Source organism: Haematobia irritans, chromosome 5 (assembly GCF_050003625.1).
Source record: "Haematobia irritans isolate KBUSLIRL chromosome 5, ASM5000362v1, whole genome shotgun sequence".
Lineage (NCBI taxonomy): Eukaryota > Metazoa > Arthropoda > Insecta > Diptera > Muscidae > Haematobia > Haematobia irritans.
Window position 1 is genome coordinate 153,964,022 of NC_134401.1, and position 16,356 is coordinate 153,980,377.

The window sequence follows — 16,356 nt, forward strand, 5'->3', positions numbered from 1 at the left end:
AATTTTAATTCTATAGAAAATTTTGTCAAAATGTTATTTCCATAGAAAATTTTGTCAACATTTTATTTCTATGGAAAATTTTGTCAAAATTTTATTTCAAAAAAATATTGTCAAAATTTTATTTCTATGGAAAATTTTGTCAAAATTTTATTGTTATAGAAAATTTTGTCAAAACTTGAATTCTATAGAAAATTTTTTCAAAATTTTATTTCTATAGAAAATTTTGTCAAAATTTTATTTCTATAGAAAATTTTGTCAAAATTTTATTTCTATAGAAAATTTTGTCAAAATTTTATTTCTATAGTAAAGTTTGTTAAAGTCTTATTTCTATAGAAAATTTTGTCAAAATTTTATTTCTATAGAAAATTTTGTCAAAACTTTATTTTTATGGAAAATTTTGTCAACATTTTGTCAAAATTTTATTTCTATAGAAAATTTTGTCAAAATTTTATTTTTATGGAAAATTTTGTCAACATTTTTTTTTTCTACAGAAAAATTTGTCAAAATTCTATTTCTATAGAAAATTTTGTCAAAATTTTATTTCTATAGAAAATTTTGTCAAAATTTCATTTCTATAAAAACCTTTTTCAAATTTTTTTTCTGTAGAAAATTTTGTCAGATCTTGATTTCTATAGAAAATTTTGTCAATATTTTATTTCTATAGAAATTTTGTCAACATTTGATTTCTATAGAAAATGTTGTCAAAATTGTATTTCTATAGAAAATTTTATCAAAATTTTATTTCCATACAAAATTGTATTTCTATGTTGCCTAATTTTATTTCTTTAGATAATGTTGTCAAAATTTTATTTCTATAGAAAATTTTGTCAAAATTCTATTCCTATAGAAAAATTTGGCACGATTTTATTTTTATAGAAAATTTTGTCAAAATTTTATTTCTATAGAAAATTTTGTCAAAAATTTATTTCTATGTAAAATTTTTTAAACATATTATTTCTATAGAAAATTTTGTAAAAATTCTTTTTAACAATTTTATAATTTTTTTCTTATAGAAAATTTAGGCAAAATTTTAATTCTATAGAAAATTTTGTCGAAATGTTATTTCTATGGAAAATTTTTTCAAAATTTTATTTCTATAGAATACTTTGCCAAAATTTTATTTCTATAGAAAATTTAGTCAAAATTTTAATTCTATAGAAAATTTTGTCAAAATGTTGTTTCTATGGAAAATTTTGTCAAAATTTTATTTCTATGGAAAATTTTGTCAACATTTTATTTCTATAGAAAATATATTCAAAATTTTAATTCTATAGAAAATTTTGTCAAAATGTTATTTCTATGGAAAATTTTGTCATAATTTTATTTCTATGGAAAGTTTTGTCAAAATTTTATTTCTATGGAAAGTTTTGTCAACATTTTATTTCTATAGAAGATTTTGTCAACATTTTATTTCTATAGAAAATTTTGTCAACAATTTATTTCTATAGAAAATTTTGTCAACAATTTATTTCTATAGAAAATTATGTCAAAACTTTATTTCTATAGAAAATTTTGTCAAAATTTTATTTCCATACAAAATTTTATTTCTATGTTGCCAAATTTTATTTCTTTAGAAAGTTTTATTTCTATAGAAAATTTTGTCAACATTTTATTTCTATAGAAAATTTTGTCAAAATTCTATTCCTATAGAAAATTTTGGCACAATTTTATTTTTATAGAAAATTTTGTCAACATTTTATTTCTATAGAAATTTTGTCAACATTTTATTTCTATAGAAAATTTTCTCAACATTTTATTTTTGTAGAAAATTTTGTCAAAATTTTATATCTATAGAAAATTTTGTCAAAATTGTATTTCTATGGAAAATTTTCTCAATGTTTTATTTTGTCAAAATTTTATTTCTATAGAAAATTTTGTCAAAATTTTATTTCTATGGAAAATTTTGTCAACATTTTATTCCTATAGAAAATTTTGTCAGCATTTTATTTTAATAGAAACTTTTGTCAACATTTTATTTCTATAGAAAATTTTGTCAAAATTTTATTTCAATAGAAAATTTTGTCAAAATTTTATTTCAATAGAAAATTTTGTCAAATTTTTATTTCTATAAAAAATGTTGTCAAAATTTTATTTCTATAGAAAATTTAGTCAAAATTTTAATTCTATAGAAAATTTTGACAAAATTCTATTCCTATAGAAAATTTTGGCTCAATTTGAATTCTATAGAAAATTTTATCAAATTTTTATTTTTATAAAAAATTTTGTCAAGATTTTATTTCTATAGAAAATTTTATTGCTATAGTAAATTTTGACAAAATTCTATTCCTATAGAAAATTTTGGCTCAATTTGAATTCTATAGAAAATTTTATCAAATTTTTATTTCTATAGAAAATTTTGTCAAGATTTTATTTCTATAGAAAATTTTGTCAAAATTTTATTTCTATGGAAAATTTTGTCAAAATTTTATTTCTATAGAAAATTTTGGCAAAATTTGAATTCTATAGAAAATTTTGTCAAAATTGTATTTCTATAGAAAATTTTGCCATTTTTTTTTCTATAAAAAACTTTGTCAATATTTTATTTTTATAGAAAATTTTGTCAAAATTTTATTTCTATAGAAAATTTTGTCAAAATTTTATTTCTATAGAAAATTTTGTCAAAATTTTAATTCTATAGAAAATTTTGTCAAAATTTTATTTCTATAGAAAATTTGGTCAAAATTATATTTCCATGGAAAATTTTGTCAACATTTTATTTCTATAGAAAATGTTGTCAAAATTTTATTTCTATAAAATATTTTGTTAAAATTTTATTTCTATAGAAAATTTTGTCAAAATTTTATTTTTATAGAAAATTTTGTCAAAATTTTATTTCTATAGAAAATTTTGTCAAAACTTGAATTCTATAGAAAATTTTTTCAAAACTTGAATTCTATAGAAAATTTTGTTAAAATTTTATTTCTATAGAAAATTTTTTCAAAATTTTATTTCTATAGAAAATTTTGCAAAAATTTAGTTCTGTAGGAAATTTTGTCAAAATTTTATTTCTATAGAAAAATTTGTCAAAATTTTATTTCTATAGAAAATTTTGTCAAAATTTTATTTCTATAGAATATTTTGTCAAAATTTTATTTCCTTAGAAAATTTTGTCAACATTTTATATCTATAGAATTTTTGTCAAAATTTTATTTATGTAGAAATTTATAATTTGTAGAAATTAAATTTGCTGTGTTGAACCAACAAGACTTCTTAATAATTTTATATTATATTGTTTTTTGCAAGAGATGAAAACACCGAATCTTGTGAGAATTGGCATAAATGCGGCCCAATATGGCCCATTTGCATTACCATACGATCTACATTAATTGCAACTAATTTACAAAGTTTTATATAGATAGCTTGTTTTTTGATTGATTGATTATTTATGTACGGCATGTGAAACAAGAGTATGAGATTCCTATTATTTCTATCGGAAATTCGGACGGATTCGGACTTCTCTTGATCGACTCAGAATTTCACCAAGAGCCATAAAATATATAATTTATGGAGTCTGAGACCAATATTTTGATGTGTTACTATCTGAATGACAAACTTAGAATATATGAATCGAAGTTATAAAAACTTAGTTTAGTTTTTTAGGTTTATTACGATCAAGAACACAAAACATTAAGCCAACCTATCTGCAACAACATCGATTGCTGTTTGGGTCCTTGAAATGAATGAAATTGAATGAATTGAATTGAAAATTTTATTTCTATAGAAAATTTTGTCAAAATTTTAATTCTATAGAAAATTTTGTCAAAATTTTATTTCTATAGAAAATTTGGTCAAAATTATATTTCTATGGAAAATTTTGTCAACATTTTATTTCTATAGAAAATGTTGTCAAAATTTTATTTCTATAAAATATTTTGTTAAAATTTGATTTCTATAGAAAATTTTGTCAAAATTTTATTTTTATAGAAAATTTTGTCAAAATTTTATTTCTATAGAAAATTTTGTCAAAACTTGAATTCTATAGAAAATTTTTTCAAAACTTGAATTCTATAGAAAATTTTGTTAAAATTTTATTTCTATAGAAAATTTTTTCAAAATTTTATTTCTATAGAAAATTTTGCAAAAATTTAGTTCTGTAGGAAATTTTGTCAAAATTTTATTTCTATAGAAAATTTTGTCAAAATTTTATTTCTATAGAAAATTTTGTCAAAATTTTATTTCTATAGAATATTTTGTCAAAATTTTATTTCCTTAGAAAATTTTGTCAACATTTTATATCTATAGAATTTTTGTCAAAATTTTATTTATGTAGAAATTTATAATTTGTAGAAATTAAATTTGCTGTGTTGAACCAACAAGACTTCTTAATAATTTTATATTATATTGTTTTTTGCAAGAGATGAAAACACCGAATCTTGTGAGAATTGGCATAAATGCGGCCCAATATGGCCCATTTGCATTACCATACGATCTACATTAATTGCAACTAATTTACAAAGTTTTATATAGATAGCTTGTTTTTTGATTGATTGATTATTTATGTACGGCATGTGAAACAAGAGTATGAGATTCCTATTATTTCTATCGGAAATTCGGACGGATTCGGACTTCTCTTGATCGACTCAGAATTTCACCAAGAGCCATAAAATATATAATTTATGGAGTCTGAGACCAATATTTTGATGTGTTACTATCTGAATGACAAACTTAGAATATATGAATCGAAGTTATAAAAACTTAGTTTTTTTTAGGTTTATTACGATCAGGAACACAAAACATTAAGCCATCCTATCTGCAACAACATCGATTGCTGTTTGGGTCCTTGAAATGAATGAAATTGATCCGCAAAATCCATCGAGAAACTATAGTGTTTGACAAGGCCAATTTCCACGTAGATAGCTATTTTCATAGACCCATTGATTTATTTTTTAACGCCCATAAAAAAATAATTCCCATTTTTTTGCAATTTGCTTGCAATTTAAAATCTTGCCTTTATTAGGATTTTTTGGACATATTATAACTCATCTTGTCGTATCTCCCATTTTAATGTACTGTCTTTTTTAATTGGATTTTATTTACTATAAAATTTATAATCCCTTTGCAACTGAAGCAAAACCATTTTCATTATAAAACCAATTAATTCAATGCAATGGCCTATTCAAAATTATTAGTTTTATGTGTACTTTGGGCAACAACAAAAAAAAAATGCCTACCATAATGAATCAAAGGAAATTATGGAATAAAATAAAAATTGCCGTTGTATAATTTTAAGCGATTTGCTACAAATCACTCGACATAAAATCAGTATAAATCATATTTAAGTTCCATATTTATTCTCATGGTCATTTCATTCAAACAATATCCGGTTGCAAAAATTGAAACAAATTGTATTACGAAATTATATGAGGTTGCTGTATGGGTCATTAGGAAGGGGAGAAAAATAAGTGATTGTTAAAAACAAAACTAAAACAAAATTCTTTATGGGGGAGTATTTGGTCGGTTTTTTTCTTTTCCTTTTATTTCATTCGCCTCTCATTTTTTGTTCTTTTTGTAGGCCATAAAATATTCAACAATAGTTTAATGGACAACAATTCCATTTGATTTTTTTGTTGATAAAACTGTCATGATAGCTTGAATAAGCTTAATAAGAAAACTGCACAAAAAGAGCCAAAATAAAATAAATGTCCATCGACCAAGAGATCAAGATTTTTGATAAAATTCGTGATTTTATTTTTGACATTTAAATTTTGCGGAAATGAGAAAAACCAGACATTGTGGATGGTCCGGTTTTTTTTTGTTTTTTCGATCACAGTGATATCTCCAAAAAATATGATATAATTTATAGGTGGCAATTTATATGTCATTTTATTGAAATCATAACTGGTTTGGACAGAATCCATTTTCATTGAATTTTGGCGCCATATGATATTGATATTCATCTTTTTATATTTTGATATTCATCTTTTAAATGGTGCCATAAATAATGAATTTAAAAAAGGCAGAAACGAGAGATTCAGACGAGTAGACGAGTATATGATACTCCTCTCATAGAAAAAATATAAATATAAAAATAAGAATAAAAAAAATTACAAAACTTTAATAGAATTTAAATTTTATTAAATTTTTATGCTTTTTTTTAAAAGCGTCGACAAACTTTTAAGCCATATACAAATGATATTATACCGCCCAACATAGTTTATGAGGTACAGTAATTATGTCATTCCGTTAGTAAAGCATCGAAATATTGGTCTTAGAGCTAACAAGTTAGATTAGGTTAGGTATCGTGGCTGTCTATTTTGATACACCAAGTCTTATCAATGAGTGCTGCCTTGTTCTATGTTTAACTCAATAGCAAGGGACATTTTTATTTAAATGAGAACCAAAGGCGTTTTCCATTAAGGCGAAAACATTTAGTTCGGTATTCTCCGGAAACTGCGATTGAATCCAGGACCACGGTTGCCACAATTGGTAGAATTCTACTAAAAATAGTAGAATTTTTACTGTTTAGTAGAATTCTTGATGTTTTGGTAGATTTTTCAAAAAAAGTTTCTCCAATAAACAGGAAAGGAATAAAAATAAAATGTTGACTAATTTTCTATAGAAATAAAATGTTGACAAAATTTTCTATAGAAATAAAATTTTACTAAATTCTTCTATAGAAATAAATTTTGAATAAGAATACAAATTTATTGCGGCATAAGCCGGCTATCATACAAAACCTTTTTTCGGAAGGTTCAAGTGTGGTTCATTGTTGGGTTTAATGAACTGCCTGATTTTATTCTGATAATTGGTTGATAGTTTTGCTGCAAGTAGAGGATGAGGAATGTGGTAATTCCGAAACGTGCGTCCATCCAACCATCTCGCAGTCTATAGGGCTTTGCCAAAATAAATTTGACAAACTTTCTTTTCCTCTGTTGGTTAAGCTACACTTGTAGTTTAGTCAATGCATGGTTTTAAGCTGAAATCAAAAAACAACAACAATACAATTTTGACAAAATTATTATGCGTGTTGAATATCCAAATCCCAGGAAGAATGACGGATAGAAAATCCTGGGATTTTTATGAAATCCATAAGCTAAAAAGCAAAATGACAATTCACTTGTTCTTGAGTATCACTATAGAAAATTTTGCCAAAATTTTATTTCTATTCTATAAAAAATTTTGTCAAAATTTTATTTCTGCAGAAAATTTTGTCAAAATTTTATTCCAATAGAATATTTTGCCAATATTTTATTTCCACAAACAATTTTGTCAAAATTTCAATTCAATAGAAAATTTTGTCAAAATTTTATTTCTATCGAAAATTTTGCTAAAATTTTATTTCTATAAAAAATTTTATCAAAATTTTATTTCCATTAATTTTTTTTTCAAAATATTATTTTTTTTCCATTTGTTTTGTTTTGTTATTGTTGGTTTTGTTCTTTAAGCATTGTTGTTGTCTTTTATTGCAGCTTGAAACCATACATTGACTAAACTACAAGTGTAGCTTAACCAACAGAGGAAAAGAATGTTTGTCAAATTTATTTGGGCATAGCCCTATAGACTGCAAGATGGTTGGATGGACGCACGTTTCGGAATTACCACATTCCTCATCAGCATCCTCTACTTGCAGCAAAACTATCAACCAATTATCAGAATAAATTTAGGCAGTTTATTAAACCCAACAAAAACCACACTGCAGTCTATAGGGCCTTGCCCAAATAAATTTGACAAACATTCTTTTCCTCTGTTGGTTAAGCTACACTTGTAGTTTAGTCAATGTATGGTTTTAAGCTGCAATAAAAGACAACAACCAAATATTATTTCTATAAAAAATGTTGTCAAAATTTTATTTTTATAGTAAATTTTGTCAAAATTTTATTTCCATATAATTTTTTTTTTAATTTTATCTCTATAGAAAATGTTGTCTAAATTTTATTTCCATAGACAATTTTGTCAAAATTTCAATTCTATCGAAAATGTTGTCAAAATTTCAATTGTTTATTCATCACTATAGAAAATTTTATTTCTATAGAAATATTTTTCAACATTTTATTTCTATAGAAAATTTTGTCAAAAATTTATTTCTATAGAAAATGTTGTCAAAATTTTATTTCTATAGAATATTTTGTCAGAATTTTATTTCCATACAAAATTTTGTCAAAATTTTAAAATTTTATTTCTATAGAAAATTTTGTCCAAATTTGATTTTTATAAGAAATGTTGTCAACATTTTTTTCTATAGAAAATATTGTCAAAATTTTATTTCAATAGAAAATTTTGTCAAAATTTTATTTCAATACAAAATTTTATTTCTATAGAAAATTTTGTCAAAATTTTATTTCCATACAAAATTTTGTCAAACTTTTAAAATTTTATTTCTATAGAAAATGTTGTCAAAAATGTATTTCTATAGAAAATGTTGTCAAAATTTTATTTCTATAGAAAATTTTGTCAAAATTTTATTTCCATACAAAATTTTGTCAAAATTTTATTTCTATAGAAAATTTTGTTAAAATTTTATTTCTATCAAAAATTTTGTCCAAATTTTATGTCTATAGAAAATTCTGTCAAAATTGTATGTATATAGAAAATTGTGTCAAAATTGTGTCAAAAAAAATTTAACAAATTCTTCTATAGAAATAAAATTTGAATAAAAATACAATATTGACCACATTTTCTAAAATTTCGACAAAATTATTATGCGTGTAGATATTCCAAATCCCAGGAACAATGACGGATGGAAAATCCTGGGGTTTTTATAAAATCCATAGCTAAAGAACCAATATTGACACTTGTTATTCAGCATCACGAACTTTATTCATCACTATAGAAAATTTTGTCAATATTTTATTTCTATGGCAAAATTTTTTTACAATTTTTTTTATCTAGAAAAATTTTGTCAAAATTTTATTTCTATGGCAAAATTTGTTTAAAATTTTATTTCTATAGACAAATTTTGTAAAATTTTCACTTCTATCAAAAATGTTGTCAAAATTCAATTGCTATACAAAATTTTGTCTAAATTTTATTTCTATAGAAAATTTGGTTAAAATTTTATTTATATAGAAAATTTTGCCTAAATTTTGTTTCTATAGAAAATTTTGTCAAAATTTCAAGTTAAAAAAAAATTTCCAAAATTTCATTTCTATAGAAAATTTTGCCAAAATTTTATTTCTGTAAAAAATTTTTTCAAAATTTCATTTTCATATAATTTTTTTTTTTTCAAAATTTTATTTCTATAGAAAATTTTGACAAAATTGCAATTCTATAGAAAATTTTGCCAAAATTTCAATTCTATAGAAAATTTTGCCAAAATTTTGCCAAAAAAATGTTGTCGAAATTTCAATTATATAGAAATTTCTGTCTACATTTCAATTCTTTATTCATCATTATAAGAAATTTCGCCAACATTTTATTTCTATAGAACATTTTTTCAATATTTTATTTGTATCGAAAATTTTGGCAAAAATTTATTGTTATCGAAAATTTTGTCAAATTTAATTTCTATGGAAAACTTTTTTTTTTAATTTTATTTCTATACAAAAATTTTCTCAAAATTTCAATTCTATAGAAAATTCTGTCAATATTTTATTTCTGTAGAAAATTTTGTCAAAATTTTATAGAACATTTTATAAAAATTTTATTAATTTTTTTTTAATTTTATTTTCATATAATTTTTTTTTCAAAGTTTTATTTCTGTAGATAATTTTGTCAAAATTTTATTTCCACAGACAATTTTGTCAAAATTTCAATTCTATAGAAAATTTTGTCAAAATTTCAATTCTATAGAAATTGTTGTCAAAAATTTATTTCTATAGAAAATTTTGTCAAAATTTTATTTCTACAGAAAATTTTGTTAAAATTTTATTTCTATAGAAAAGCTTGTCAAAACTTTATTTCTATAGCTAATTTTGTAAAAATTTTATTTCTATAGAATGTTTTGTCAAAAATTTTATTTCTTCAGAAAATTTTGTCAAAATTTTATTTTTATAGAAAAGATTGTCAAAATATTATTTCTATAGAAAAGTTTGTCAAAATTTTATTTCTATAGAAAATTTTGTCAAAATTGTATTTCTATAGAAAAGATTGTCAAAATTTTATTTGCATATAATTTTTTTTTTAAATTTTCTTTCTCACAAAAATTTTGTCAAAATTTTATTTCCGTAGAAGATTTTGTCAAAATTTTATTTCCGTAGAAGATTTTGTCAACATTTTATTTCTATAGAAAATTTTGGCAAAAGTTTACTTCTATAGAAAATTTTGTCAAAATTTTAATTCTATTGAGATTTTTATCAAAATTTCAGATCTATTGAAAAATTTGTCAAAATTTTAATTCTATCGAATATTTTGTCAAAATTTTATTTCTATAGAAAATTAGTCAAAATTTTATTTCTATAGAAAATTTTGTCAAAATGTTATTTCTATAGAAAATTTTGTCAAAATTTTAATTCTATAGAAAATTTTGTCAAAATTGTATTTCTATAGAAAAGATTGTCAAAATTTCATTTGCATATAATTTTTTTGTTAAAATTTTCGTTCTCACAAAAATTTTGTCAAAATTTTATTTCCGTAGAAGATTTTGTCAAAATTTTATTTCCGTAGAAAATTTTGGCAAAAGTTTATTTCTATGGAAAATTTTTTCAAAATTGTATTTCTATAGATGATTTTGTCAAAACTTTATTTCTATAGAAAATTTTGTAAGAATTTTATTTTTATAGAAAATGTGGTCAACATTTTATTTCTCGAGAAAAGAAATTAATCAAAATTTTATTTTTATAGAAAATTTATTTTTATTCTATAGGAAATTTTGTATTTTTTTTTTTTTAATTTTTTCAAAATTTTATTTCTATAGAAATGATTGTCAAAATGTTATTTCTATAAAAAAAAAAGTTTTTTAAAATTTTATTTCCATATAAAAATTTTTCAAAAATTTCATATATAGAAAATTTTGTCAAAAATTTTATATCTGTAGAAAATTTTGTCAAAAATTTTATTTCTATAGAAAATTTAGTTAAAATTTTATTTCTTAAGAAACTTTTGACAGTTCCCGAAAAGCTAAAATTTTAAGTGCTACCAAGGGAATCACCACTTGCATATATATTCAATGCTATGGATAAGGGAACGAAATTTTAATTTAAATTCTAATCCACGTTTACTAAATTTGTTTCCAAGAAAATTGAAATTCTCTAAGCTATTCATACAAATATTCCTATTCGTTGATCTTTATAGTTTGCAGCTTATTTCTCTCATATGTTTTCCAGATAATAGAAATAGTTTCAAAACTAAGATAATACCAAAAAAAACAGATAATCTTTCTCCCATATAGATATCACAGATATCTTCTTTTGCTTATGTCTTCGAAAAAAACTTAAAACTTTTACACTCAGATTCTTTTCAGGCCAAAAGATGAGAATGAAACTTTCTTTTTGATATTGTCCATAAATTTTTACATTTCTATTGAAGATGTTCCTGCAAGTATGTGTGGGTGTGTGTGTGTGCGTTTGTGTGTATGTATGATAAGAACCAGAAACAGTGTTCATTTCCAGTTGACCATGTCTAAATTCCAAAAAAAAAAAGAAATATATCCATAAATAATCACTAGAAAGACAGTATGGCGTTTAATATGAAAAGTTTTTGGAAAACAAAAACAACAATGATAATCTAAAAAAAAACTTTATTCGTACGAACAAGTTTTTGAAAAGCCAATCATTATATGGACTACTCATGTTTTGTTGAGGCTCTAAATTCCAAGAATTAAACAAAGAGATAAACAATAGCGACTACAGTCTACCTTTAGTAGCCTTAGGATTTAAGACAAGATAAGCAAACTTAGAAGCCAAATAAATTCTGTGTGTGTTTTTTTTTCTGCCATGGATCAAAGTTTCATCATACTTTTCATAATTTCTTACAAAGCTATTGCTGATCATATTATTTCTTCGATGTACGACATGGTTTGTGTTGGCCTCTTTACATTTGCCGTACAATTATAAAATTTATATCGAATGATAAACTTTCTTATAATCACTTTAAGTCATTTTCTTTAGGCCATGCAAATGGGTATTTTATTTTGACAATGGCCCAGGCTTTATGGATTTATTTCCGCCCTGTATTTCATTGTAATATGGCCATCCGATTTTGTTATTTTGTTGATTAGAAACTTTGACAGAATTGCTAATTATGAAGTATTGTTGAACACATCCTATTATCTTTCCTCTCTCTCTTCAAGTACAAGGCTTTGGAACATTGTAATGCCTTCAAGGATATGGCGAGAATGGTTGCCAAACTCCATGGGATTTTCATAAGCTTGAAGGATATCAAGGATTTTCTAAGACTATAAGGAATTTTTGGAAGTCTATGTAGTTGTGACAAATACCTGAAACAGGAGAATATACAAATACAACGGCATAGGAGGGCATATGATAATTATTTGTTTATTAGACAGAATAAAGGAATAATACCTAAAGTTAGGTTAAAGGCAGAACCAAAATGAAAACAAAAACTATAAACAATATTTTTTCGATTACAACTCTGGTTGAATTTGGAAACATTTTTAATTGAAACACAATTAAGGAAAGTCTTAAGTGGAGCGCCGTCGACCATATTATACCCTGTTCCAAACTGTAGATATGCATGTACAGGGTAGATATGCACACAAATATTAGGGTTTCCTTTGAAATTCCAGGAGGGCTTGAGAACATGAGGACACTTCCCGAAGATAAATTTAAAGATTTCACATATGAGGACTACATCAGATTCTGGATTTATAAGAACCATTTTTGTTTGAGTGTTAGAGGAATCATTAACATCTCTTGTAAGTGTGCAAGAAAACTATAAAATTACGTCTTGATTTGAAATCTTAAATCTGTAGAAGTAAAATCTGGAAATTTTACATTGAGTTTCAAGCAATTTTCATGATCAGTGCGCCTTCTACACCCTCAAGAAGTGAAGTCGGTCTATATGGAGGCATTACCAAATGGACCGATAAAAACTTAATCCGATACACGTTTTTGTGGGCGTAAAATACCAGAATATTTACAATTTCAGGCAAATCAGATAAAAACTTCGGATTCTAGAAGCCCAAGAAGTAAAATCGGGAAATCGGTCTATATGGGGGCTATACCAAAATATGGAACGATACTCCCCATTTTCGGCACACCTCTTTATGGTCCTAAAATACCTATAGATTTCCAATTTCAGACAAATTGGGGACCATACCAAAACATGGACCGATACTCACAATTTTTGGCACACGTATTTGTGGTCCTACAATTCCTCTAGATTTCCAATTTCAAGTAAATTGAATAAAAACTGCGGTTTCTATAGGACCAAGAAGTAAAATCGGGAGATCGGTCTATATGGGGGTTATACCAAAACATGGACCGATACTCACCATTTTTGGCACACGTATTTGTGGTCCTACAATTCCTCTAGATTTCCAATTTCAAGTAAATTGAATAAAAACTGCGGTTTCTATAGGACCAAGAAGTAAAATCGGGAGATCGGTCTATATGGGGGCTATACCAAAACATGGACCGATACTCACCATTTTTGGCACACCTCTTTGTGGTCATAAAATACCTCTAGATTTCAAACTTCAGGGAAATTGGATAAAAACTACGATTTCTATAAGCCCAAGACCCCAAATCGGGAGGTCGGTTTATATAGGGACTATATCAAAACCTGGACCGATATAGCCCATCTTCGAACTTGACCTGCCTGCAGACAATAGACGAGTTTGTGCAAAATTTCAGCACGATTACTTTATTATTGAAAACTGTAGCGTGATTACAACAGACAGACAGACAGACGGACAGACGGACATCGTTATATCGTCTTAGAATTTCTCCCTGACCAAGACTTTATATACTCGGAAATCGATATTTCGATGTGTTACAAACGGAATGACAAACTTATTATAACCCCAACACCATTCTATGGTGGTGGGTATAAAAATCAATAGAAATAACATTTTGATAAAATTTTCTATAGAAAAAAATTTGGAGAAATTTTCTAGAGGAGTACAATTAAAAAAAAAAGTTATATTTGAAAAAAAATTTTAACAAAATTTGCTATAGAAATAAAATAGTTGACAAAATTGTTTCTATACAATTTTTGACAAAAATTCCTACAAAGAAATAAAATTTTGACAAAATTTCTCTAGAAATAAAATATTGAAAAACTTGCTATAATAATAAAATTTTAACAAATGTTTTTATAGCAATAAAATGTTGACAAAATTTTCTATGGATATAAAATTTTGACTAAATTTCTATAGAATTAAAGTTTTTGGCAAAAGTCTCTATACAAATAAATCTTTTTTTTTACAAAATTTTTTTATAGAATTAAAATTTTGACAAAATTTTCTCTAGAAATAAAGTTTTGACAAAATTTGCTATAGAAATAAAATGTTGACAAAATTTGCTATAGAAATAAAACATTTGCAAAATTATCTCTAGTAATAAAATTTTGAAAAATTTTCTCTAGAAATAAAATTTTGACAAAATTTCTGTAGAAATAAAGTATTGAAAAACTTGCTATAGAAATAAAATTTTAACAACATTTTTGATAGAAATAAAAGGTTGACAAAATTTTCTATAGATATAAAATTGTGACTATATTTCTATAGAATTAACGTTTTTGACAAAAGTCTCTATAGAAATAAAATTTTTTACAAATTTTTTTATAGAATTAAAATTTTGACAAAATTTTCTTTAGAAATAAAGATTTGACAATATTTGCTATAGAAATAAAATTTTGACAACATTTTCTATAGATATACAATTTTAACAAATTTTTTTATGGAAATAAAATTTTGACAAAATTTTCTATAAAAAGAATATTTTGACAAAAATTTCTCTAGAAATAAAGTTTTGCCAAAATTTCCTGTCGATATCAAATTATGACTAAATTTTCCGTAGAAATAAAATTTTGACAAAATTTTCTATAGAAATAAAATTTTGACAACAATTTTTATAGAAATAAAATTTTTACAAAATTTTCTATAGAAAAAAAAAACAAAAATTTTGACAAAATTTCCTCTAGAAATAAAATTTTGACAAAATTCTCTGGAAATAAAATATTGAAAAAATTTGCTATAGAGATACAATTTTTTTCAATTTCTATAAAAAAAAATTGTTAAAATTTATGACAAAATTTTCTCTATAAATAGAATTACGACAAAATTTTCTACAGACATAAAATGTTGACTAAATTTCTATAGAAATAAAATTTTTGACAATAGTCTCCATAGAAAATTTTCCAGAGTTAATCTTCCGCAAAAAAGGTTGTGATAGTCGAAATAAATCTTTGTACAATTTTGACAAAATTTTCTCTAGAAATAACATTTTGGTAATGGTACAAATCATTTAAATTTTGTTGACAAAAATGCTAAAGCCAATCTGGGAAAATTGTGAATTATTGAAAATATTTGAGGTCAAACGTTTTCGACAAGCGTTAGAATCCATTAAAAATTATAAAAAATTATAAAAATTATTTATTTGACAAAATATCACAGATTTTTTTTATTTACATCCAAAACATTGAATTCGGTTCACACCTAAAGAAGTGATGCAAATTCAATGCAACAACTGTTGAAATAGAGGACTTCCGTCCTATGACAAGCCCATGTTAAATTCATCGCTCCTGCGTCAATTTTGCACCACTTCCGGATCCAAAAAGAACATTTTCATTACTTTTTTGGCGACGCTTTTTTTGCTGAGAAATAAATAAATTTTTGCCACAAATGGCAGTGGTAATTTTTCAAAACAAAAACTTGATCTAGCCAAAATAGGTATCAGCATCATCGAACTCTGCATTAACAAAGAATGGTTTAAAATGGAAGTTACTCGCTTCATTTCTGCCGGAAAATTGTAATAAAAATCTTCGGATCGCAATCATTTGGACTTTTGCCCTTGAGGAAGTTTGGCACAGAAAAATGTCGATCATTTCAAGACGAAGCTTTGCGAGAATGGGCCAAAATATCCCAGAGCTACTTTCGTGCAGCATTTCTTTGCTATGTCAGCCGTTTGACGGCAATAATTCGTGGCAAAGATGGCTTATTAAAATAAATCTAAATTGATTTAATGTTATTTCCGAAATATTTGTTTTGAATTAAAAATTAAAATAAAGAAAAACTATTGGAGCTTTACTTTGTTGCATTGTATATGGACAATATGTATTAGTTATATTTGGGAAAGACAATATTTATTATGAAATTTTATATTAGTAAATATATAAGTTATGTTAGGTTAGTTTACATTGTTATAAATTAATAATTAAATGTACATGGGTGCGAATGAGCATTAGGAGTATGAGTGCAACAACCATACGCACCACTGCACCACTGGACTAACCACTATCCACTAGCTAAAATATAGGCAATTTTTTGAAGTTTTCTTTTGTGTAACTATCCTACGT